General features: G+C 35.0%; 1 long non-coding RNA gene across 1 annotated transcript; it reads left to right on the top strand.

Moving 5' to 3' along the window:
- The first annotated feature begins 17,508 nt into the window (after nt 1-17,508).
- Nucleotides 17,509-20,194, top strand: LOC145168946 (uncharacterized). The gene is made up of 3 exons (XR_013742191.1): nt 17,509-17,759; nt 18,675-18,739; nt 20,072-20,194. It is a non-coding gene; the product is annotated as an uncharacterized LOC145168946 (long non-coding RNA).
- Nucleotides 20,195-23,335: the final 3,141 nt, after the last annotated feature.

Here is a 23,335-nt window from a genome sequence, read left to right as displayed (position 1 = left end):
TGTGACAAAATCTAATCAAAAGATTTATATATATTTTTGGGGTTTTGGTTCATTGGAAAAAAAAAAATTGTTAAATTTATAGGAAGCAATTATTGATTTGTCTAGGAAATATTGTCTATAATATCATAATTGCTTATAGTTTATCTTGATAGTTTGATGTAAAGTGACTACTCAAAGAGAATTCAAAAGAAAAGCTAAATTATTCAATTAATAACTATATATTTAATCATCATCACTTTTTTCAAGTATTTTAATGTTTTTATCATATATATTTTATATAGAACAAATATTATATATATATTTAATATAATTTAAAAATTACAATGCAAAATAAAATTTTGAAACTGTTTTATATTTCGAAGGTAGATAGAAAATTCTATCAAATAATATGGTCAACTATTAATTCATGTAAAATTTTCTAATTTAAAGTAATATAAGATTTTGATTGGTTATACATATAAATAGTTACCATTTGGTTATTTAATCTGTTCCATTTAACTAACGTTTATTGGATTTTATGGGTCTCTTATTAATATTTTTGTGTGTTTATGTTTTAACCAAAAACAAAATTTAATATAGATATTTATGTAGTTTAGCTAAATTTCAGTCAAAATGTTAATTTAATCAATGTATTCTTATATGAACAATTTCACACTGAACAATATCGTGTTGTAATATGATTTTTTTTTTCTAAACAAATTAAACAGTGAAATTAGTTTTATATGTAGAAAAGCCTTAATTTTTGGAAAATGTTCAAACATTTTTGATTAATTTTGACATTTTTCTCTTAGTAAAATAATCTTTTAATTAATATCACCGAAAACAAACTAATCGGCAATCAGGGCCGACTCTATCATTTGCAAAACTAAGCAAGGGCTTAGGGCCCCCAATTCTAAACCTTATTGTGTTATATATGTATATATGCGTAATTTTTGTGATACAAAGACAAGTTGAAGCTTGACTTGGTGGTAAAAGAACTGGTTTATAAAACTAAATGTCTCAAGTTTAAAACTGTTTAATTACTTTAAGGGCCCCAATTTTTTTGTTTGCTTAAAGCCTCTACATTAGTTGAGCCACCTTGATCGGCATACAATATGTTGCTCATGTAAATTTATATTTTGAAAGCAATATATACCTTTTAAGGAAAGTATTCACCAAGAAGAAACCATTTATAACTATTGTTAATCATTATATATATTAAGTTATCCCAGAAAATAAGTATTTATTACAATTTTCAGTATGTTTTTTTAATACACAAACTTTTTTTCAACCCTTTCAAACCTCAATCATTAAACTTAAAGCATTGATTTGTTAAACCTATATAAATAGACAAATAATCACTCATCCTTAAATTAACGATTAGGTTTAACTACCAGAACACCTGTCACGAACCATAATCACACCATTAGAAAACAAATAGAAATTGATATAAACCATAAATCCTAAAATTTTGGAAAATGTTTAATATTTTTGATTAATTTTGAAATTTCTCTCTGAATAAAACTATCTTTTGATTAAGGTCACCGTAAATACACTTATCGACATACGTGTTGCTCTTGCAAAAAAAAAATGAAAGCAAGATATACCTTTTAAAGAAAGTAATCATCAATTGAAATCCAATTATAATGATGGTTAATCATTTAATATATTAAGTTATCTTAAAAAAATAAGTATATATTACAATTTTCGTTACGATGTCTTTTTTCTTAAACTCGTAAAACCTTTTTTCATATTTTTCAAACTTCGGCCATTAAACTTAACCAAACGGTCAAACCATTGAGTTGTTAAAACTATATAAATAGACAAATAGTCTCTCATCCTAAATTTCACTGCCCATTTATGGATATCCGCTGCATCGCGCGGGTACGCTACTAGTATGTATATATATATATATATATATATATATATATATATATATATATATATATATATATATATATATATATATATATATATTAGAACTCTTAATATACAGTTTTACCTCATATAAAATTTTTTACCCCACCTCGTCGATCCTCACAACGACACAATTCATACTCTCGGATCTAAAATTAACAGCTTTACCTAATCCATACTCCCGGATCAGGTATGACTAATCCATGCTCTCGGATCAATGACAAATTATTATGCCCACTCCATACTCTCGGACTAGGTACGAATGACTATGTCTAATCCATGCTTTCGGATCAATGACAAATTTTAAAGTTCTACCCTATATGTATATCTCACTCGTACTTATAAGAAGATACTACCCAATATTCCTCTTAATTAATTTAGGTTTACTCTGTATCTTAAATCATCATATATTGTCAGATATGCTCTTAACACATATTTCGGGCAATATCAAATATTTCACACATAAACATATATTAATTTATTACTTTGATTAATATTTGTATTAAAATCATGTTCATGAAAGGGACTATGCACTCACTTATTAAAGTGACGATTTGAAATTCGGGCAGCGCTTCGCTTCTAACAATTTTCTTTTCCTTTGATAAAACCTAGTATTATTATCACTAAGTCTCAATCTAATATTAATGGAGACCAATTATTAGTCTAGATTCATCATTAACTCAAAGTCTACGTCACGATCTATCACGTAAGGAACAAACATGTAGGATCATATTGGAGGTAGGGTCTGTTTGGTATATGAAGTATACTGTTTGGAAGTCACACTTTAAATACCTCACTAAATCACAGCCTAGACATCATCCCCATAAGTAGATCAATCAATATAACAACTTTGAGTCACTGATAAATCTGGTTTATAGGTTCATAATAACGATAATGGACTTAAACATAAGTTATACTTAAAGTATGGTAAACATAACTCACTTACAAGGGGGTTTAGCGAAGAACCGGGTTCTATGCGGGCAGAACTTCTGAGCCGAAAGCTCTTCTTCTCGGGGCCTTCTGGTGTTCTGGGACTCGCTTCTAACACCTAGGAGGTGCTAGAGGAAAGAATAGAGTGTTTGGGGGTGTTTAAGAGAGAAGATTTGAGAAAGGTGTGAGAAAACAAGTGATTTGCGCCTTCTATTTATCGTCTGTGTGAAGGCCGAACGTCGGACGTTCCCTAGCATTACACTGGGCATTCGTGGCCATGTGTCACCATCTGGTGGCAAGCCATGGGGAAGAAGGTGCGGCTCAGATCGCGCCACGTGTCACTCGCTGGTTACTTCAAAAACTAATTATCTTCTAAAATCCGTAACTTTCGCATACGAGCTCCGTTTTTTACGTTCTTTATATCCATGCATAGGTAGTGATGTAATCTACAACTTTCGTTTAGACTTCGTCGACTAATTTGATTTTATTTTTAAAGTTATATTTTAAGAGGATTATACAGTTAAAGTCTGTTAAAAATTCATAACTTTGTCATCCGACGTTCATTTTCAGCTGTCTTTATATCGTTAAGCTCCTATTAACGAGATCTGTAATTATTGTTTAGGTTGTGTCGGCTAAAAATCGATCAATCTAAAATTCGATTTCTGAGTTGTATACTACTATACAAAATCTTAGAAAAATCGTAACTTCCTCAAACGAAGTCTGATTTGGACGTTCTCTATATGCACGCTCTCGGTTGAACGTATAGTACGACTTTCGTTTAGATTTCTAATGCTAAAAAGTAGTTTATCAAAAAAATCACTTTTTACGTTACACAGAGCCGTGCCTGTTTAATTGCGAAACTTCAACGGGTCATGACTTCTTCGTTATAACTCAGATTTCAACGTTCTTTATATATACGGAATCCTTGTGACATATACTACAACTTTGGTTAATATTATTTATGCTAAATAATCTTCTATCAAAAAGTCATTTTTAATGTTTATTATCCCTAAGTTGACTAGCCCGAATCTGCGGGCGTTACACTTTAACTAAGGATCAAATAACTAGCTAAGTGATGGTTACCCAAAGTGTCCAAAATATTTGTACATGAATTATTTAATCATACCATATGATATAAAAACTAGTTTGTCTTCTCTTTAATTACTATTTTTAATAATTTATCTCTAATTAAATACAAGAATTGATATTATTTATTTATAATCATATTAATAATAAATATACCAAAATGGGCCAACTTGATAAAGGTGTGACCCTATAGGATCATATGTTATTAACAATATCACGCAATTATGATTCTTGAGCATATAGATCCAACATTCATTCCTTAGTAACCAGATTACCTTCGCATAATGGTTTGGTTTTCAAATATAACATTGTACTTTCAACTTTTTAACCCTAAAAGCAATCACTTAAGAGCCACAAAACGTGGATAATCAATAGTTTCGTATTTATAAAGTTTAATCATTATAATGTTTTTATCAGATTTATTAATAATACCAAAAGAATACTTACATATAGCTGATAAGAAACAACTAGGTAAGATTGCATTGGAGGTAGGATCCGTTTGGTATATAAAGATATACTGTTTGGAAAATCCACTTTAAACACCTTATTGATCTTGCCTTGGCATCATTCCCGTAAATAGATCAGTCAGTATAACGATTGGTATTACTGATATATCTTATTTATAAATTCATAATAATGATTATAAACATAAATATAAGTTATACTTAAAGCACGGTAAGCATAACTCAACTTACAGGTTGTTTAACGAAAAACCGGACATTACGCTGGCAGAACTTTGACTCTGAAAACTTCTTTTCTTCGGCTCTTTGATGACTCAGAGCTTCACTAATGCACCCTAAAACTAGGAGAAACCAGACAAGAATGAAAGAAGAATTCTAGAGAGAGTTTAGAGGAGTTGAGTAAGGATAGAAGAAGAATTTGTCATGTATTTATATGGTTCTGATCAGGAGTAATAAAAGTTTTGTCTGTATCTTCCGCGTACGAGATCCCTTTTCGACATTATTTATATCCACATGTAGGTATTTCCGAGTACTACTACGTTTATTTAGACTCCATTGGCTAATTCTAATTCCATCTCAAATTTACAAATCTGTATCGAATTCGTCGCGCTCGAATAGTAGGGACCAAGTTTCATCCATATCGTTTGCATACGAGCTCCGTTCTCGACGTTCTTTATGTCCACACATTGGTATTTCTGAGTACTATAACTTTCATTTAGAGTCCATTGACTAATTCTCACTCTATCTGAAATTTACAAATTTGTATTGAATTCGTCGTGCTCGAAGAGTAGGGACCAAGTTTCTCTTATATCCTTCACATACGAGCTCCGTTCTCGACTGTCTTTGTATAGATGGATTCATATTGTGTCGCACTCGAAACTTTGAAAGATCATAACTTCCTCATACGAAGTCAGATTTTGGTGTTATTTATATCGACATGTTCCTATTGATGAGCACTTCAAATTTCATTTACGTTACTTTGGATAAAAAGAAACCTATCTTCGGTTCACTTTTTATGACGCACCTTGTCGTATCGGTTTGAATGTGAATGTTAGATTAATCATAACTTTCTCATACAAAGTCAAATTTATGAGTTCTTTATATCCACGTTCTCATGATCACAACTACTATAAATTTCTTTTAGATTGTTTGATACAAGTATAGATTGCGATTCTTTAACAATAATAACTTCAATTTCGATTAGAGTTGGGTGTGATTAAATGTGGCTGGGTGCAAATGGGTGCGAACGGTTGCAATTCATCAGACTAGTAAAAGGCTGTGAATCTTAGGAGATGTCGCAGTCACTTGTGGTCCACATGACTAGTTGCAATCCTTGGATTGTTATCAGTTGTGATTGTGATTGGTTGCGACTGACTCCGACTGATCGGAATGAATCGCGGTCTTTTGTCATCGTTACAACGGGGTTTTTTATGATCAGTTGTGATTATTAGAGTACTATCCGATACAAACCTCAGAGTAATATCAGATGCGAACTTCAGAGTGTTTCGATTGCGAACGACTTCAAAATCAATCAGACTCTCATATACTCGGTTCCATTACATGCATGGATATTGATTCTGAAGGGATACTCGGTTTTAAAGGGTTACTTGGTACTTGTTGTTGGATGCGAAGGCTACTTGGAATCAATACAAGATGGATTTGCATGGTTACCATCATAAATTATCTGGAAGATTTTAATTTTGGAAACGATTTTTGTCATTTATTTATTTTTTTATTTAGTTTTCAATAAGCCTTCAGAAGGTAGTTTCCTTATTGAAATTAGTTTCCTTTTTGTAATAGCTTGTAAGGCTATAAATAGCCCTTGGTAGATCATTTGTAATCGTCAATTTTGAGTTGAGCTTCGAAAGAACTTTTGTTCATCATTTTTTGAATTATTGCGTATAATTCAGATTGTTGTCATTGTTTGGGACGTGTTTCTCATTCGTGGATCGATTTGAAGTCAATAGTTCTTGGCTTATTATCACATATCATTCGACGGATGCTTTCCTGATTTTGATAGAATTCAAGTTAATAAGTCTTAACTTGTTTTCACCCGATATTCAATCTATACGACTAGATTGTTTATCAAATCTATCATTTTTCTTATTTTCTTGTCATTCTTTTTCTAGTTATTATTTCCGCTGCAATCATAAAAACCCAAAAACAACCCCACCCCTCTTATTCGCATCATAAGTGGTATTAGTGCTCAGATTCTGAATTTCTGTTAAGTTTGTTTGATTTTATTCGCTTTCCAGGTTTTACTATTGTTTTTGTTGAAATCGCATCAAGGAGCCATTAACGTTGACGATCCAAATTTCATGAATGCCTTACGTGAAGCTTTGTATGGTTTGCAAGATGGAGAAAGGCGGCAGCCTAGGCATGGACAATTTAGGAATGCTGAGGAGTGAAAGGTAAACAAATTGCCTGAATTCGTTGGTGGGGCCGATCCAGAAGTATATTTGGATTGGGAGAGGATGATTGAAAGAATCTTTGAGTTTAAGGAGTTAGATGATGAGATGTGTTGTAAGTATGCGATCTTGAATTTGAGTGGAGGAGCTTTGCTGTGGTTTGAAGGTTTAAAGATCTGGAGAGCTCGTGAAGGAAAAGAGAATATTTCTTCTTGGGATTCTGTAGTTGTTATTTGATCGAGTATGAAAACAGAAATAAGAGTTATGAACAAATTAAGAACACACAACGTAAATATGATCTGGTTACCTCTATTATGCTTTTGAAGAATACATAGAAAAATAGAGAGTACAAGTCGAAGACTCAAAATCTTACTCTAACTCTAGTATCCATTCCCTATTTATAGGGAATAGAAAAGCATACAAAGATTACATAAGGGACTAAGCGTTACAGTTTCGAAACTAACAATGCCCCTATGCAAAATACACAAACTAACTTTTGAGACTAGGACTGACTCAGGTAGATTTGACACCTCACAACCATATTCAACCCTTACATTCTCCCCCTTTGTGAGCAGTGTCGAACCTAAGTCATCAGCATCTGAGCAGCTTGATGTATTACCCTTCAAATTTCTGAATACTAGTTAATCACTTTGCGAATTTCAGCTTTCTCGCCTTCATTGTTTTTCTCGCAACTATTCATTCGAACCATCAAACTAGTATACTGAGAGCTTGTATACTTTTCCACATCACAAACTTGGAAAAGATTTTTAGTGTTTCTTCTTTTCTTGTTATTCCCCATAAACACTATTCCCAAAGGCTTCAAACAGATTTCCCCATCTTCATAATTTCTCAAATTCATTGTTCCTTTCAACATTGAAACAGGTACAAAAATTTGTTTTCCCACTGATAAAGCTAATTCGACATCAGTCATTGCGAGACTATCAAAAGTAATTGTCATTGGATAGCTTTATGTGAGCACGACCAATTAAGAAGTCTTCTTTGTTTGTCAACTGAAGCTTCGAAACATCAACACCCTTTAATATCTTTGCCACACTGATGAGATCGTGAAAATTCATTAATGGGAAGTCTGCAACTAAGAAGTCGAATGCGAAATTGCTTGCTCAGACTGCATGGAATCGAAATTCTGCAACACTCCTTCGAATAAAACATCCTTAGAAATATTGAGAACTCTGACTATCTTCATCAGTGACCAAAATTCCTCTTCTTTCTTTGCAAGAACAACATGAAATCGAAGCTTTAACTTCAAGAATTCTTCTTTATCTTCAAATTTGTCAACAATTTAACATTGACTAGATTTGAACATCCTTTCATTAATGGGGAAATCTAACTGATTGAAGTTAGAGTTTTCAATATAATAACTCTTCTTCGGAATCTTTTGAAACTAATGCATCTCCCCATATAACATAGAGGCTTCAATGGTTTCGTAGTTGTAATGCTTCGTAGGGTCACCCTTCTCAAGAGCTGGTGGATCACTTTGCCTTAGACAAAGAATGATTTGAATTTTTCTTTGCCTTTCCATCTCTTTTTCCAAGGCAACCTTCTTCTCTTCGGCAGTAGGTGCAGTTAAGACACCTTTCCCTTTCCCTTTTATTTCTTCTAATGAAGGATGTGGTTTTGACGAACTTGATCCTCCAACACCAGAACCAATCACAATACCTTTCGTTAAAGGCTTTGTTGTTGTTGTTGTTGTTGATATTGGAATTGTTGTCTTAGGTAACGAAGAAGGTATTTGGGTTGGCATAACCTTTCCAACAACCTTTGCAACCACTTCCTCCTATTCCTGCCTTCGAACCCATGCCAACACTTACTCCTTTTCCCCCTTGCACCCCTGTGCAAACAGGTGGGGCATCAGTTGGCATCAAATTGATAAACTTCTGCAATGGAGCCATTTCTTCTTTGATGATAGACTCCAAGGACATAAATTTTTGAGTTAATGACTCCTGAGTAATTGACGATGGTGAGGAAGACCCAAGCTTCGAAACTAACTCCTTCAAATTTCCCAACAACTCTTCAATTTTACCAAAACTCTGAACATCAAGCTCAGCCTTCTTATCAACCTTTGGAAGTAACGAATGATACCACTTGACCACATTTGTGATAGCATCAGCAATTATATCCACCTTTTGTATGAAGAGATGAATAGTTGTGATCAAGTGTTGCAACCTCCTTTGCCATATCAACTTTGAGTTCTTCAATCTTCAATTTGACATCCTCATGAACCTTTTTAACATCTTGAACAAACAAAAGATGCCTTTCTTTCGCAACCGCTTTCAATTCCTTAAGCTCATGAGTGAAAGACGAAGACTGAGCCTTTATATGGGACTCATTGTTCCTGTCCAGTTGTTCCATTTCATTTCTCAAACGAATCTCTTGAGCCTTGAGCATTACATCCACTTCAATCCCAGATACATTATTTTGACTTCCAATCAGCTTGAAGTTGCAACAGGGAATTGAGTTTTCTGTTGAGAATTTTGAACTGCTTACCAGACATAAGCATATGATCTGGTATATTCTCTTCTTCTAGATCAAACTGGATGTCGGCAAAAGATATCATCTCATCATCCCCTTCGGTAGTATCATCTTCTCGAACGGATTTAGGTCCTTCCGTAGAATGGGATGGAAATAAGGAGGTGATTGGTTGATTAAGGATGTTGTGATAAGTTGGTGAAGTAGTGGATTGAGGTAATGTAGTAGAAATAGGAGTATGGAATGGTGGTAAAGAAACAGTGGTATCAATGGTAGATTTATCGAAAGAATATGAAACAATAATGGTAGAAGTACCTTGGGCTTCATTATTCAACACTCCATCACCCTTGTTGATATGTGCGTCCATATCAGATATGTTCACATGGATGCCTGAAGTTCGAACCTCCTCGGAAACTGATTCGGCATTCGAAACTTCGGGTGGTATGACAGTAGTCTGCTCAGGAGCGGATACTTGTGAAGGATCACCTTGATTGATGGTTGTGTCCACATTAGATGTTTCCACATTTCCACCATGACCCCCAGTCTCCTCGAAATTCGACTTGAGTGGAAAGCCCCTCGAAGGTGATGGAAAGCCCAAATTATCATCCTGTCGTGGAGATGGAGATTTATCAAAATCAGACTCGGGAACTACCTCATCTAAAGGATCAATGACCTTCTTTTTCTTCTTCTGAATCCTCTTCACCATATCCTGAGCTCTTTGCTTCTTATAGGCTGGAGAAACAGGAGTTGGAATCTCACGAAATGCAACACCCCTACGATTGAGTCGCGGCTTACGAATCCTCTTTGAGCTGGAATCAGTCTGTTCAGTGAATGACGAGGTCTGTGAGCCATTTTCTTTAGTCGCTTGAGAACACTAGACTTCGAAGACATAACCTCCTTTGCTGGTTGATAAGTCTCCTCTTGAACAGGCTGAATAACTTCCTTTGGAATAGGTACCAGATCAGGTTTCAAAACAATTGATTTCGTAACCTTCTAAGATGTAGACTTAGTACAGGCTTCGATGGACTAGCCTGAGTTCCTTTCGTTGAACCTTTGCTTTTCTTGAATGGACTTCCAACATTCTTTGGTAGCAAAACACCAGTTTCAGTCGAAGGATTGATAGTTTGAAGATAAGCAACAAGGACTGGGTCAGCAGGATCGACTTTGCGAAGCATTGCATCATGTATCCTTGCAATATTGGGAAAAATTTCATAATCATCTTCCACAGTCTTAGGATGTTGATAAACAACAAACTCAGCTTTAGGATCATCAGCAGGTACCAAGATCCCTTCCTTTTCGTACACAAATTGCAAAATTAGACTCCAACATCGAGCACAAGTGATTCCATTGGCCACACTGATGTTTGCAATACTATTTCCAAATTCTTGCCACGACTGGGTTGCATAATCCACCTGAAAATCATAGTACAACCCAACAACCATAGCATAAACTTCCAGTTTGGCTTTATCCAAACCAACAGTTCGTCCTGTCAAGCAACGAACAAAAATACCAAAAAGAAAGTTCCATATGCAAGGCAATGATGATTTCTTCATATCACTCATTCGTGTAAGAGGTGGTTGATAACCCATCTTGTTGAACATATGAACCACCTTTTCATTCGTAACCTCATAAAAAGGCTCGACATTAGGAATGTTTAATATTTGGGCAAACTGTTTCTTGGTCAATTTGTACTTCTTCTCATTGATCAACTGAAAAGTAACCACCTTTGTAGTCTTGTTGAACACAGCAGTAGAAGCAGCAAGTAACAACCATGTCATGGGAATAGAAAACGATGCCGACATAGCAGTAGATAAAACAGATTGATTCAATGCAACGATGAGCATCTTCAGTTCTTCGGGATAAGCATCAACATTCAGTTGAACCCTATAATTCGTGCTTTGAATCTTCAAGAGTGGTTGTGATGTTACATCATCAGTAGTTTGAGAAGGATCAACATGAACATTGGTAGCCGCCATTGTTAGGGTTTGAGAGTTTTTGAGAAAACAGAGCGTATAGGGCAAGAAAATTTGGGAAAATCTTGATCGCTTAAGGTTGGAAAGAGATGACCCAAAATCCTTTTATACGTCAACCCCAAGTTTGCATTTGAAGCGGTTAAGCATTAATTGCATGCCACATGTCTCCTTGAAAACCGGACAAGTAGCCGTAAAAGTAGCCAAGTCTGAAAAGTGATGATCACTTTTTCCTTGAAAACTGCAAGGTAACCAAAACGTCACATCAATCAGTCTATTCGCTTTTCCCAATGGGATAAGAACCGTCATGAGCCCTTCGGCATGGATGCAAGGCTCTTTCGCTTTTGGGTTGAGAAGCGAAGTCATATGCCAGACCTTTCGAAATCATCAGCCTGAGTTGGTATTACTCAAAACCTCAAGGATTTCGGTGTGTGCTTTTGTGTGCCAAAAATTGGGATGATATCAAGATAAAAAAAATTTAGATTTGTGATGTCAATTAAAAATCGACATAAATGCAGTAAGATCCCAGGAAAAGATCACTTCGTTCTTCATCAAGAAAGATGTCGAACAACATGTGTGTTTTCCCGTGAATTACAATCGAATACTCATAGAGGAGTATCGAAGGGCATCTCTTGAAAGGCTTCGTAGGTAGGCATGAATTTTATTACATATAACAACTCAAAATAAGTGTAATAAAATGTAAACAAAAGTACTTGTTTGAACAGTGTAGTCAGTGACAAGTATGCTTTGGAAAAATATAAAAAGTAACAAAGTATTGAATTGATATTCAGACTGAAATCACATTCCGAAAAAAAAATAGTCCTGCATCTTGTTGGGTAAAAATGTCGTGGGTTTCGAACATTTTAGCAAGACCACACAAAATGAAAGAATATGATTTTGAATATCGAAGTGAGGTGCTAAAACAAATGTTTCGTTACATTCTTGAACAAAAGTTCACCGACAAATCCTTAAATATTTTGAAATGTGGGGTTTCGCCATCATCACGGTCTCATGAATATGGATCATAAACACATACTTTGTATATGCCTAAATCCTGGTTGGTTCGAACCAGAGATCTCTTGGGAATATGTCATTGTGTGTGATCGTGTAAGTATATTTGATGAAAAAGATTGGGTTCAAGAAACGAAATGTACCTCTGCTATTTTTGGACCGAGCACGAAACTCTTTACTCAAATGAGAAGAGTAAGGTAGCTCAGTGACTAATGTGAATATAGCCTAATTGGGAAGGACTTCTCATAATGAGAGATCCATTCAGGCTTCGAAACACATTGAGTCGTGGAGGCTTGGGACAAGATGCTGCAACATGCTTCTAGGGACACCTAGCAAGGATAAAGTTGTGAATTGATACCTTCCCTAAATCTGCATTGCAAGTGTTACCAAGAGACTTCGAAAACATGCTACACAAAACAAGTTAACCAAACAAAAAGAAAATAGAAAATATTTTTGGCTTTTCGATTTTTTTTAATAAAAACAACAAAAATGAAGAAAATCTTTTTGCTATTTTTTATTTTTGAATGAAAATAACAAAAATAAGAAAATCTTTTTGGTATTTTTAATTTTTGAATGAAAATAACAAAAATAAGAAAATCTTTTTGATATTTTTGATTTTTGAATGAAAATAACAAAAATAAGAAAATCTTTTTGATATTTTTGATTTTTGAATGAAAATACTTAAGAAAAAGAAAGAAAAATATACCAGACATTCGAAGTGTAACATTGTTTATACAAGAATTGAAGGTATCAACGCTTGTTGTAGAGTAACGAAGCGTATGTTGAATGGTTTAGAGGAATTTCGAAAGCGAAGTGTGTCGAACGTTGAATAGTGAACAGTAACATCTGAATGGATCGGCGAGATTTTCTACATCACTTGTCTTTATAACAAATTCAGACCAGGAACAGCATTCGCATCAAGCATGCCTAAGCCCGACAAAATCTTCAGAAATGTCTTTTCATCCAACGGTTTGGTAAAGATATCAGCAAGCTGATCTATTGTCTTTACAAACTGAACTTCAGTGTTGCCATCTTTAACATGATCTCTGATAAAATGATAACGAAGTGCAATGTGTTTGGTCTTCGAATGTTGCATAAGGTTATGGCAGATGCGAATCGCACTTTGTGAGTCACAATACAATGGAATTTTCTTCATGTTGATTGCATAATCACACAGTTGACTTTGAATCCAAATGATTTGAGAAGTGCAAGCTACATCAACAACATATCATGCTTCTGCTGTGTAAATCGAAACACAGGTTTGTTTCTTTGATTGCCAGCTCACAAGCTTCCCATCCATGAGTTGACATCTGCCACTTGTGCTTTTATGATCAAAGTCTGCATCTGAAAACACTTGAATGAAAAAACCTATTTTCGAAGGATACCACAATCCTAACGAAGATGTTAGATGAGGTTCCCTAGGATTCGATTGATACCTAGCACAATTGCAAACAACAAACATTATATCAGGTCGGATAGCTATTAGATATAGTAACAAACCAATCATGCTTCGGTATAATGTGAGATCGACAGTCGGCTTATCCAGCGAAGGACAAAGTCTCGTCCCAACTACCATCAGTACTCGCAACTTCGAGCTATTCGTCATTCGAAACTTTTCAACCAGATTTTGAGAGTACTTCTCTTGATTGATAAAAATGCCTTCTCTGCTTTGACGAATGTTTAATCCCAGAACATTGTTGATCTTCCCCATCATGCTCGTCTCAACTTTACTCTTCATAAGATTCTCAAATTCACTTGATAAAGCAGGGTCAGTAGAGCCAAAAATAATATCATCAACATAAATTTGAACAAGCATGGGATGATTCCCAACTTTATTTTGAAAGAGAGTGGGATCAACTGATCATTGTTAAAATTTTGATTGCTTTAAGAATGTGGTAAGAGTTGCATACCAGGCTCTTGGTGCTTGTTTTAACCAATAAACATCCTTATCTAGAATATAATAGTGATCAGGGAATTTTTCATTAATGAAACCTGGTGGTTGTTCGACATACACAGTCTCTTCCAGTTCACCATTTTAAAATGCACACTTGACATCCATTTGATATACATCAAAGTCCTTGTGTGTTGCATAGGCCTAAAGGATTCGAACAACCTCGAGTCTTGCGACAGGGGAGAAGGTTTCTTCATAATCTATACCTTCTTGTTGAGAATAACCTTTAACTATAAGCCTAGCTTTGTTTCGAACAACGTTTCCATTTTTATCAGTTTTATTTTTAAAAATCCATTTTAAGCATATTACTGATACATCATTAGGTTTTGGAATAAGTCGTCAAACCATGTTTATTTCAAATTCAGCAAGTTCATATTGCATAGAAACAAACCAATCAGGTTGTTCCATAGCAGCCTTGACTGATTTTGGTTCGATTTGGAAATGAAAACATTAAACATGCAAAATTCTGGATGAACATTAAGTACCTCATTCTTTGCACGAAGTTAAGCTCTTGTCAATACTCCATCGTGAGGATCACCAAGAACTTGTTCTTTTGGATAACTTCGAGTCCATTATTTATCCATTGGAGGATATGCACGATCAAAGTCCAATGGTGCATCTTCGAACATTTCGTCAGTTTCCGATCCTTCCCCTCCATTCGACATATTATCAGGCATGTCATGAAAAATATCAGTTTGAACATTCGAAATAGTTGGTAAAGATCCATGTTGCTCCCTCTCAACAATAGGATCATTAGTATGATGCTCCCCCTCAACATTGACATGCACTTGATGTGGCTCCCCTTCAAAAGTATGCTCCCCCTCAACACTACTAGTTGAACTCAAGTGCTCCCCCTCCACTTGATCATTGAGTAAAACTGGCAGACTTTCACTGTTCATTGGAGAATTTGTTAAAGAGTTCATATCAACATCATCCTATGTGATAGTTAAATCATCAGAGTCTTTCGATGCTTCAGGTAGTTGATTATCATCAGCATGAACTTCTGCATCGATAGCCCTGTCAGGAACACCAAAAATTAAATCATAATAAAAATCTAAAGAATTCAAATTTTGAGATTCATCATTATATTCATTAATGATTGGTTACTGTTCAAAACTCTTTTCAACTCTTTTAACATAATAGTCATCAAAATTAAGATTAAAAGTTTCTTCGATTTTCCTAGTTCGTTTATTTAACACCCTGTGTGCAATCGAATTATGAGAATATCCCAAAAATATCCCTTCATCAGCTTTTGATTGAAATTTCGAAGGGTTATCCTTAAGATTCATAATGAAGCACCTGCAACCAAAAACATGGAAAAATTTAACATTTGGATTCCGATTGTTAATGATTTCATAAGGGGTTATATTAAAATGACGATGAATGAAAGATCGATTTTGAGTAATGCAAACTGTCTAAACTGCTTCAGCCCAAAGATATTGTGGAAGATTCGCATATGTAAGCATTGTTCTTGTTGCTTCGCAGAGAGACCGGTTCCTCCTTTCGACAACACCATTTTGTTGAGTTGTATAAGGAGAGGAAAAATTATGCGAAATTCCTTTGCCAGTTAAGAACAAATCAAGGACCTTGTTCTTGAACTCTGAGCCATTATCACTCTTGATCTTACAAACCTTTTTCTTCAAAATCACTTCAATGTATTTGATAAATTTAATAATTGCTTGTGTTGTTTCTAACTTCACTCGGAGAAAATACACCCAAGTAAACCTGGAAAAATCATCAACAATAAACAAGATGTACCTCTTTTTGTTGAGAGTTTCAATAGTCGAAGGACCACAAAGGTCAATGTGAAGAAGTTCCAAAGGTTCAACGATCTTCGAATATATGACAATTGGATGACATTGTCTACGTTGTTTCCCTTGTTCGCAAGCTGCACATAAAGTATCATTATCAAATTTTAAAATTGGTAAACCACGAACAAGATCATTTACCACCAATTTGTTCAAATTCTTGAAATTCAAGTGAGAGAGACTTCGATGCCATAACCAGCTTATGTCTGATGAGGCTTTCGAAAGGAGACAAACAGAGGGAACACCAAGTATTGGTTTGACGTCAAGGGTAAACATATCACCTATTCTTTTGTATTTGAGCAAGACTTCTTTTGTTTCTATGTTCGAAATCACACTTCCTTCTTCATTAAAAACAACCAGATTGCCAGTTCCCACAACAAGCTGCGAAACACTTATCAAGTTATGTTGAAGACCTTTGATATATGCTACCCTGTTAACAGTGAACTTTCCATTTGTAACTTTGCCATATCCTTTGACTTTGCATTTGTTATTATTACCAAACTTCACGACACCAGCATTGTACAGACTTCGAAAATCTCTTAGATTTGCCTTCTTTCTAGTCATGTGACGAGAGCATCCACTATGAATGAACCATTTTTCATCATATTGCTCATCACACAAAACCTGCAATCAGTGAAAGAATTTAGGTCCCCAAGGCTGTTTGGGTCTTTGGTTATTAGAACAAAATGCATGATGAAATGAAGATCCTAAAACCAATTATGAACTTTTGATTTGAAACTATCAATTGAGTCCACTTCGTTAGACATAGGTATTGAAATGAAATCATTTGTTGGTCTAGGTTCAACACTGACTTTCCCGTTTACCTTCTCAGTTCGTGTCTCATCAACCTTTGCTTTTGAAATAGCTCTCCACTTTCGAACAGAAGGATTGGACTCCTTGGATGAAGAACTTCCATTCAAAGACAAATTCAAGTAGCTTTCATAAGCATACTTGATCTCTTCTTAAGAATATTTCCCACTTTGATAATGTTTGCCTTTTCCTTCTAACCAGTGATTGATGTTTTTGACATCTGTGTTTCCTTTGGAAAACGAAGCGTTACTTGGTTTCTTCGAAGGACGATTGGGAAAATGAGGTTGTGTTGGTTTGAATGTCGTATTTCTCTTTACATTTATGTAACGACCCGAAAATCCTACCGTAAACGACGTTAGTTTCCGTTACTCGAATAATGATTATTGTAAATGATTTTTAGTTTTTATGATAATAAGTTAAAATAAAGTGAGTAAAAATGATGTCAATTATTATCTAAGAAAATTAGTTAATATTTTAAAAATATATATAATTAAATTATTTCATATAAGCCAAATGTTTAATATAATTCAGGGTTAAAACTAATTCAAACAAAAATAAAAGGTTGATTATGAACAAAGGAGCATACATAGAGGGTTAATGTTGTAACTTGAGAATTACAACAATTTCAATGCTACGTAAATGTGTAAATGTTTAGCCCGTTTCTTTCTTGGGTTAAGCCTTTGCGTTCATTAATTAGGGTAACGTTAGGAAAAACTAATCGTGCGTTCTTTTCCCTTCTCCTTAAACGAACGCATAAAAAAAAGGAAACCGATCCCTTGTGTGTTGTGCGACATCGACAGCTAGAAGAAGAAAAAAAAACGGCGATCCCATCTCGTGGAGGAAGGAAGCATCGTCGATCAAAGAAGGAGGAGGGGGGAAAGAAGTCTTGCTTGATCGGTCCTAGAGGGAAGAAAGAGGGCTGCGAGTTTGGCCAAGAATTGGTAAAAAAATAATCTTCTAATCTCTTTTGTGGTGTTAATATATCTAGTTTCTTGTCAATTGAAGATTATTGTTGTCAATTCTCTTCGTAATTGATGATCACAATCTCATCTCCTTCTTCCTAGAAACCTTTGAAGGTTCTTATGGTTCAATTTCACTTTTATTGGGTGTTTATGATGGCTCAATTGCTGTCAAAATTGTTTATGAACACCTTCATTAAGTTTATTGCTCAAGTTTATGTTTTGATCAAAGTTTTGGAGTCACAATTCTTCTTGTTGATTTCTAAAACTTATGTTAAATTCCACCATGAATCAAATGGATATGTTTATGTGATTAAATCATGCTATTTCTGTTAAGAAGTTAATTTTTACCCTTATAGGCGTTCTTAGTGATGGCTTAAAGCGTTAAGTGGTCAAAAAGCCTTTGAAACCCAAAGCTGGAAAATTCAGCAAGAATTACCAATCTGTCCCTGTGTTGGAAAAATTATAGAAAAATAACCAGGAATCGAATTAATGATCTGTAAACTCTCAAAGTTTAAATTTTGAGTCTAGTTTATCCATGATTTTTTCCAGAACCTGTTGTTGCTTCTAACTTAGGTGAAAATCGCATTTTTCACCAGCTGGTCAGAATTTAGCTGCATTGATAGGCAGATTTGTAAACATCATATACAATTGTAGAAAAATCGTTTGGACCTTCAAAAGTACATTATCAAAAGCTAAAAGTCTAACCTTCAGTAATATGAAATAAAAACGAAAGTTATACAGGTTCTAAGTTTGGTAAAACAGATCTAAAAAGGTGGCTGTTTCGAGTCCAAAACTGGGAATTTTACTTGCTAGTTGATTTATGTGTTTGGTTTATAAATTTGCCATCTTTGGCTTTGTAGAACTCCAATAACCTTGTTATTTGAAATGTAATAGGGGCAAGGGTGATATTTTAACCAATATAATATTTGAAGTGTGAGTCGGTCACATCTTTGGCAAAGGTGAGTCAACTTTGTGGTTTTAAAAGTACATTGTTAGGAGTATCCCATATCTTAGATGGATTGGAATGAACCTAGTTATCTAGGATGCATGTGCCCTTTTGATGATTGATTGTTATGCCATTATTGTTGAAATGTTTTATGTGTAATGATATCTAGGGTGTTGCATGCTAGACTCTTCTTTGTTTGGTGTGAGATGTGAGTTAGGGCCATGCTAGAATGAGTGATGTGTATGTACATTATGTGATGTGAGCATGTTAATTCTTGTTTGAAAATATTTGTTTAAAATGTTTTAGGACAAGCATGCTAGTGTTGTATCTACTTCATAGATGTATTGTGTATGAAAGAAGTGTGTGATGTAAAATGTAATAACTTCATAAATTACATGTTTGCATGAAAATAACCCTTAAAGAGGTAATATGTTAATAAAAGAATATTCATAATAATTACATGATTACTTCAAAGGGTAAAAGTGTAACTCTTTATTTAATTAATCATTATTAAATTAAAAAGGGGAACACACTAGCGGGGCGAAGGGTAGAAACCTAGACATAGGTATATACCCAATCCGGATATTATGATGGCCTAGTGGGTTGAAAGATACCTATAGGAAAAAGAGCTTAAGCCAACTTTGACGCCGACTGGTTTTTCTAGACAACCACTCGGGACATGGTCTTGGTACACCTTGGTATATCGGGACTGGAGTGATGTTGGTCAAGCGGTGGGACCAGCACAAACATCACGTGGGATTTGGGAGGTGTATCTGTTGGTATTGGCACCGCTCGTACCAATCCTGAACGACAACGCATGTATACATATGTGCACAGTCGGGGTAGCGAACGCAGCGCACCGGGGGCAATGATTACGGGTGAGAGTTGCGCCTCACTTAGTGCATTGGGTCGTGCCGGTCACGTTAGTAGCGAACGGGGTCTAGTTTTGGGGAGGTTTTTTGCGGTGAATAGAAAGACCCTAACTAGGAGGTAATACTTTAATAATTATAGCGGTGAGCGGTGAGTAATTATTAAAGTAAAGCGGAGAAACAAAATATTATATAATAATACTCAAGCGGTGAATCGATAAGATTAAATTAGTTACAACGGTGGTGAGGAGAGTAACTAATAAAACAATCTCTAACTGAAGAACTAAAATAAATTGAGCTGTGGTTGTTATGTGGTGTGATGTTGTATGTCTTGCTAGTGAGTCTTTAACTGTGTGTGGATGTTTTGTGTGGATCTATCTATGATATGTGTGTTCTCTTAACACTGTACTATATTGACTCACTTAGCTTATGCTAACACTTGTTCTTTGCTTGTTGGTTTCTGTGGAATGGAACAGGTAGCTTGACATGATGCCTTGGTGAGGATGGGAATCTTTGGGTAGTATAATTTAGTATCTTTAGTTATGATACCATTTGGACATGTTGGGTTTTCATCATCATGTTTTTGTGAACTTTATATTTTGATGAGTTTATTTTGACATGAAAGTAACATTGGTGATGTTTCTGAAACAATCATAATAAGTCTTCCGCAACGTATTCTGTTAAATAAGTGTTTTAAAAGTAAAAAAATTTGGATGAAAAATCACGATGTTACAAGTAGGTATCAGAGCCATGCTGTGAGTGAACTGAATACAGAGGCCGGTGTTCAGACTCACAGTGTAGACTGGCTCAGTTAGGTGCTCTAGGATTCTTAAGGGGAGGAAGGTGTGTGCTGAGAGTTATTTGTTATTTGTTATATTACTTTAGGACTCTTATTACTTTCCATCATGAGAGTATCCTCTCTTCTCTCTTGCGGATACTGTAATTGTTGACATTGCTCTACGTTAGGGGAACTGCTCATGACCTATAAGCTTAGTGATCCCAGAGCGTTCATAGTTTGGATGGTGTTTCGCATATAAAGGAAGTAGAAGATCATGTAGGAGTGATTATTTGACTACGTATATTCAACAAGCCTTGCAAGTCGTTATTTTATCGTTGGTTGATGGCGTACCGGGAAGAGAAGTTTTATCGAAGTCTATGGACTCTCACATGTTATGGAATCCATGAAGCAAAATAGGTGTACTGATCTTTAACCTAAACCAGTGACCCATATAACTTCGTGGTAATGCCAGAAGCAAATATATATATGTGTGAATGTTAGTATTGGGCCCGTGCTATCATAAGCGCATGATATATATTTGGGACTGGAGGAACCACGAGGAAACCCGAAGACCTAGTGGTTGATACTCAGATTTGAGATAGTTGTATGCATGATAAAACTTTTTTGTTTCATTGTTTTCTTTTGTGCTCGTTTTGATGTACCTTAGTGTATGTTGATCTCGACGTTAGATAGCAATGCGACTGTAGGAGATCTATCCTCGGTATAGGAAGATGCTTGACGCGTGTGGAATCTTTGTAAATGACCACAATTTCCTTAACATTAACTTCCTTTTGGAATCTATCCGTTCGATATTGTCATCAGTATGGTTTGACTTCCCACCAACCAGACCGAAATTCTGCGTTGAAAAGTATGTGCGTATTCTGCTTATCGAGGGAGGTTAATAGCCAAATGTCTTGTCGATAGATAAGTTGTGAATCGACTAGTTGATGCATGAAATGTGAGAGATGGTGGATAATTGGTTAGAGAGACCAAGAAGTTGTGGAAAAAAAAACGAGTCAAACTCGCCAAAGCCTAATGGGAGACATATACGGGTCAGAAGTGACCCGGGTGGTCACAAAAAAAAGACATGAAGGTTAGTTACCATAAGTTATGTGTCGGGATCGGCTTCCGAGGACGGAATCATTTTAAGGAGGGGAGAATTGTAACGACACAAAAATCCTACCGTAAACGACGTTAGTTTCCGTTACTCGAATAATGATTATTGTAAATGATTTTTAGTTTTTATGATAATAAGTTAAAATAAAGTGAGTAAAAATGATGTCAATTATTATCTAAGAAAATTAGTTAATATTTTAAAAATATATATAATTAAATTATTTCATATAAGCCAAATGTTTAATATAATTCAGGGTTAAAACTAATTCAAACAAAAATAAAAGGTTGATTATGAACAAAGGAGCATACATAGAGGGTTAATGTTGTAACTTGAGAATTACAACAATTTCAATGCTACGTAAATGTGTAAATGTTTAGCCCGTTTCTTTCTTGGGTTAAGCCTTTGCGTTCATTAATTAGGGTAACGTTAGGAAAAACTAATCGTGCGTTCTTTTTCCTTCTCCTTAAACGAACGCATAAAAAAAAAAGAAACTGATCCCTTGTGTGTTGTGCGACATCGACAGCTAGAAGAAGAAAAAAAAACGGCGATCCCATCTCGTGGAGGAAGGAAGCATCGTCGATCAAAGAAGGAGGAGGGGGAGAAAGAAGTCTTGCTTGATCGGTCCTAGAGGGAAGAAAGAGGGCTGCGATTTTGGCCAAGAATTGGTAAAAAAATATTCTTCTAATCTCTTTTGTGGTGTTAATATATCTAGTTTCTTGTCAATTGAAGATTATTGTTGTCAATTCTCTTCGTAATTGATAATCACAATCTCATCTCCTTCTTCCTAGAAACCTTTGAAGGTTCTTATGGTTCAATTTCACTTTTATTGGGTGTTTATGATGGCTCAATTGCTGTCAAAATTGCTTATGAACACCTTCATTAAGTTTATTGCTCAAGTTTATGTTTTGATCAAAGTTTTGGAGTCACAATTCTTCTTGTTGATTTCTAAAACTTATGTTAAATTCCACCATGAATCAAATGGATATGTTTATGTGATTAAATCATGCTATTTCTGTTAAGAAGTTAATTTTTACCCTTATAGGTGTTCTTAGTGATGGCTTAAAGCGTTAAGTGGTCAAAAAGCCTTTGAAACCCAAAGCTGGAAAATTCAGCAAGAATTACCAATCTGTCCCTGTGTTGGAAAACTTATAGAAAAATAACCAGGAATCTAATTAATGATCTATAAACTCTCAAAGTTTACATTTTGAGTCTAGTTTATCCATGAATGTTTCCAGAACCTGTTGTTGCTTCTAACTTAGGTGAAAATCGCATTTTTCACCAGCTGGTCAGAATTTAGCTGCATTGATAGGCAGATTTGTAAAAATCATATAAAATTGTAGAAAAATCGTTTGGACCTTCAAAAGTACATTATGAAAAGCTAAAAGTCTAACCTTCAGTAATATGAAATAAAAACGAAAGTTATACAAGTTCTAAGTTTGGTAAAACAGCTCTAAAAAGGTGGCTGTTTCGAGTCCAAAACTGGGAATTTTACTTGCTAGTTGATTTATGTGTTTGGTTTATAAATTTGCCATCTTTGGCTTTGTAGAACTCCAATAACCTTGTTATTTGAAATGTAATAGGGGCAAGGGTGATATTTTAACCAATACAATATTTGAAGTGTGAGTCGGTCACATCTTTGGCAAAGGTGAGTCAACTTTGTGGTTTTAAAAGTACATTGTTAGGAGTATCCCATATCTTAGATGGATTGGGATGAACCTAGTTATCTAGGATGAATGTGCCCTTTTGATGATTGATTGTTATGCCATTATTGTTGAAATGTTTTATGTGTAATGATATCTAGGGTGTTGCATGCTAGACTCTTCTTTGTTTGGTGTGAGATGTGAG

Source organism: Lactuca virosa, chromosome 4, assembly GCF_052849685.1.
Source record: "Lactuca virosa cultivar CGN04683 chromosome 4, Lactuca_virosa_CGN04683_v6, whole genome shotgun sequence".
Lineage (NCBI taxonomy): Eukaryota > Viridiplantae > Streptophyta > Magnoliopsida > Asterales > Asteraceae > Lactuca > Lactuca virosa.
This window is presented reverse-complemented; position numbering and strand designations above follow the sequence as displayed.